This window comes from Silene latifolia, chromosome X (assembly GCF_048544455.1).
Source record: "Silene latifolia isolate original U9 population chromosome X, ASM4854445v1, whole genome shotgun sequence".
Lineage (NCBI taxonomy): Eukaryota > Viridiplantae > Streptophyta > Magnoliopsida > Caryophyllales > Caryophyllaceae > Silene > Silene latifolia.
Genome location: NC_133537.1, coordinates 339,814,565 through 339,819,179, shown reverse-complemented (window position 1 = coordinate 339,819,179; position 4,615 = coordinate 339,814,565). Strand labels below are relative to the sequence as shown.

At 35.4% G+C, this 4,615-nt stretch overlaps 1 long non-coding RNA gene across 5 annotated transcripts; it reads left to right on the top strand.

The window, feature by feature from the left end:
• Positions 1-262: 262 nt before the first annotated feature.
• On the top strand, positions 263-4,193 carry LOC141619374 (uncharacterized). Of its 5 annotated transcripts, XR_012531679.1 has the most exons (5): positions 263-693; positions 801-914; positions 1,592-1,665; positions 3,573-3,717; positions 4,012-4,193. It is a non-coding gene; the product is annotated as an uncharacterized LOC141619374 (long non-coding RNA). The 5 variants fall into 5 exon arrangements; XR_012531677.1 differs by lacking the exon at positions 3,573-3,717 and having other exon boundaries at positions 269-693; positions 1,592-1,705; positions 4,012-4,188; XR_012531676.1 differs by lacking the exon at positions 4,012-4,193 and having other exon boundaries at positions 271-693; positions 3,577-3,977.
• The last annotated feature ends 422 nt before the right edge of the window (positions 4,194-4,615 follow it).

Genomic DNA, 4,615 nt, shown 5'->3' with positions numbered 1-4,615 from the left:
GATCTCACCAAAAGGGAGACGATTATTGAAAATAAGATAGATCTGCATAATATTAGTTGTTAAAGAAAGCTTTTGTGGGGCTTACCATCGATGGATGATCGATGGAAGCCCCCGAATAAAAATGGAGGCTAGGTTTTTAGAGAGGGTTTTTTTTGAACGTAAATCTATCCCTCTTACTAAAATATGAGTAAGCACGGTTACTGTTCAAAATGAACAGTACCTAGGGACTGCGTTTTGGGGTCTTGCTAGAGAAGACGTTGCGTTTCGATTTCCCTGTGCTTTTTTGTCGCCTTCCCTTGACTTTACTCTTTCCTCAGCATTTTCATCACACCGCACCATTTTTCCCATTCCTCAACCCCAAACCTCTATCACTACCTTTTATCCCTTTCCTTCAATCAGTCTCTCTCACTTCAGTAGTTATTGTCTGCTCCCAAAACCTCCGTGGGCGATCAGATTCTCACCACCCCCTAAAGCTCTCGCCTTCTCCATCTTCTCTACTTTTATCCTTTTTCTTTCTTTGTAAGCTTCATAGACTAATTGCACTCATCACACCTTTTACATTCATTTTGGGTGTTCGATTGATATTTCGGTCAAAAGAAGCCACCTTTGTAATTAGGGTTTTGAAATCAGAGACAATCGGCTATATATTAAGTCAAGCTCGGAATTATTGATGCTCCTAAGATCAGAGTCAAGGTTGGTGATTCATCTGCTTAACTAGGTTTTGGATCTTATTAGTAACCTCTAATTTTATGTTAATTCCACTATTTAATGACTCTGCTTGTTTTGTTGATAATCTGCAGTGATTTGATTTCAGAATGGCGAGTAGAGTGAAAAAAGATGAGAAAAACGAGAGAAATCTACGAGGTCTTCATAAGCAAGCTGGAAATCGTAAGCGGATCAATGGCATTACTCTGGTATCATTTTATATTGTCTGTATAATGTGAAAAGTTCATTGATGCAAGAGTTGATGCCCATCAACTCCATCCCCAAACCCCCTTCATAAATGTATTCTTCCGTTATTCTCTACCACATTTTTACTAAATGACACGAACTACATTTCAATTGTAATTACAATCTGAACGACTGAACAACATGACTTGGGTGGATCCTTTATAATTTCTTTTCAAGCCTTAAGTAATTATGTTGCGCCTTTATAGAGTGTGAACTAAATGACTACATTGATTCTCAATAGATGGATTCTGAAGGTTTCTTTGTCATTAAGTATAAAAGTTTTATGAGGATAAGATTGATTAAAGAAGAGTGAATGCATCGCTTTCGTTGCATTAGTTGTTCCATATTGCAAAATTATATCTGAGTGAGATGCAGATGTTATTGTGAGTATTGTTCAAGTTTTCTGTATATTTTGCTGGCAGCGCCACTATTTTCTGCAGCTACATAATGATCAACCCTCAAGGCCTTAAATTTTGCAATTATCTCTTGTTGTTTCTGTGTATGGCAAATCACGACGAGCTTCTTCCAGGCTCATTTCGTTCAATTGTGTAGAAACATATTTTACACTTACTCTCAGATATTCTGAGATTCTAATCTCTATACAATTTTGCTTCCTCATTTTTTTTCTCATATTTTGCAGTTCAGGATGGAAGCATTATACTCAATTCACTATTGTGGTTGTGAACAAGGATCCTAAATTTACAAAATACTCTGGTATATGTTTCCTTTTACAAAAAACTTCTGCTATATCTATGTATGTTTCCTTTTAGTTCTCTTTTATTCTTCAGTTATTGCGATAATGAGTGTTTTTTGTTTTTGCGATTATTTTATTTAATTATGAGATGGGTTATGATCATTTTGTGTGATTATGTTTACTTTTTAGGATTATTCATGAATACATAAGTTCAGGGCAATTCTAATGCATCTAAAGGAGATATCTTAGATAAGGAAAGTAGAAGCCAATATACGTGGTATATATAAAAGATATAGATTTTGCATAGGGAAAGTAGAAGCTAATATACCTGGTATATATAAAAGATTTGTTCTGAGGCACTCTCTAGCAACACATCAGAGTGATTCACTGATGACAAAGTTGTATAACCATGATTTAAGAGAACACCAATCATACAATAATGGAAAGACCACATTAATTTGTTCAAAATGGTACATTTCCTCAAAACGATTGCCTATGCAATCTGAAGTTATTATTTTTTTTTTTGGTGCGAAAGAGGGGCAAAGCCCCAAGAAAATTAATTAGTAGCTATTACACGGGGAATAGCTACCCCAAACATGTCTTCCCTAAGAACAGAACGCAACGCATTAAAAGGGGAATCTAAATGAGTAGGTAAAGTAGTGGAGTTAACTCCTCTATTAGCGAGCATGTCAGCAGCTCTCTTAGCTTCTCTAAAAGTGTGTTCCAGCTTGATCCGCCAATGGGTCTCTGCTATCAGCTCCTTGCATTGCTTTACTATAAATTTCAGGTTATTGCTCACCAGTTGGTCTTCGTTAATGAGGCTAGAACATGGCAAGTTATTATGTCAGCTATGAAACATATCATATATAGTTTAGACTCAAGATGCATGCACACTTACAATGTCAATCTAATATCAAGAAAGAGTATTACCCGTTTACCATTAATATAATAGGAATTGCTTTCTATTTGTCATACTTGATTTAGACTTGGTATACAAGTCAATCTGGTCGGGTTCGAGTTGAGTCAATTTCGGGCTTGTAGACTTCGGGCTATGCCGGGGTCATTTCGGGTTTGAGTCTTTTTCGGGTCAACTATTATCAAGTTATTTGTGGATAATAATCAAACATTCGGGTCAGGTTATACTGGGTTCGGGTTAAATTCGAGTGTCGGGTCGAGTCAATTTTGTCGGGTCTATAACTTAATACGTTGTCCTATTCATTGGAATTGCATCATTTCTTCAGATCTTTCCCACAAGTTTTGGAAAAGGAGACGCCAAAGATCAATGCTTTGTTTGCCTAGAAATATGAGTTTATTTTTTAGGGAAACTAGAAATATGAGATAGTTATGTATTCATGAATAAATATGAATAATGAAAGGTTATATGGGTATATTGGCTTTACTTTCCTTATCCAAAATAATAAACAATGAAGAAGAATAACCATGTAGATGATGAAGAAATTTGGGTCATTAATAATGGAAGTTTATAAACTCATAATCGTTAAAGAGCCGGAGATTAGGTACATGATTACAAATATTCCAATTCTTTTACCTGTCTAATTGTGAAGAAGTTTTCGATTAGTTGTACATCTTTTATGAATTAATATGACAAACCCATTATGTACCAGTAGCTGATATTTGTTTCTGGACATGCAGCACAACTTTGAACAATTTCATTTTCATTGTGGGGAAATATAAGATCCATCCTGCAACCGTGTATTAACTATGTTACTCCGACTCTTCTAATTTTCTCGCTTATCCGTGTCCGACACTCGACACTCGGGCATGGGTATGACACTTGGACACTTCATTTTGGACCAAGATATGAATATTGTTCAAAAAAAAAAACAAATCCCACCTAGATACTGTAAATGCAGCGCATTTTATTAGATAAACTTGCAAAAAAAAAGTAACAAAACTTTTTGCACAGGTAGATGGTAGCAGCAGTGGCAGTTATAATAACAGTAAGAAACAAGTAACATTTAGTGAGACCGCAATAAATGAAAGCAATGGAACAAGGAAAAAATCATGGAGATGATCAAGTACCCATGTGGGTTTGAAGATTATCAATAATGGTATTGCGAGATTGCTTGTTAACATGTTTAGGGTGACTTCAGTTGTTTTGATTGCTGATTTCTATCTGTTTTGTCTGGTACTTTTGTGATTTTTTAGAGACTGTTGATTTGTTGCACGTTGTGTGATACCTTCTTTTGGTATCTCCTCAGCTCTCAGCCCAAGTACAATTTAATTTCTAGGGAAAAAAATCTAACAGGGTTATTTTCATCAAAGGCGTGTCAGGTTTGTTTTGAAGTGTAGTGTTTCATGCTTAAGCATCACATACTCAAGAAATATAGCACTTTTATCTACAGGGAATACATGATGCTGGGTTTGGCTATTTAAATATAAGGTATTTCCTTACAGATTTGACTATATAAGGCATTTGAGCATAAGTTTATTTGCACCCTTTCAATTGAAAATGAAGTAGTTATATACCTGGTGGGGATAGTGAGAACGTATGAGTATATTATAATAAACTTAAATATTTGAGCAATTTTAATTTCTTTGAAGAAACTAAAAGCTAGGTATTGGAGGTCGAAGTGGTGGTGGCTAAAGTGGTCATCACGATAGTTGGTGGTTGGTGTCTCGCTTTTATTCCCCTTTTTCAATTCCAGTTGACATGTTAGATTATGAAAGAGATGATGACATTTCACGTCTTTTATTTGGATGTTTAATTGGTTTGTAATGTAGCTATACCTAGCTATACCTATAACATATGAACTACAACTTTTGATGTAATTTAAATAAGATCTCGGACTGGACTCGGGGCATGTGTGCCAAATTCACTCAAGGTTATCAAGATAGTAAATGCCAAATTGTTGGTTTTTTCAAACCATGATAAAAATCATGGGCATTGTTTTGCTTTTTTACTCTCATTACGCCACTCGAAAAAGGAACCTCAATAGCATATGTTTC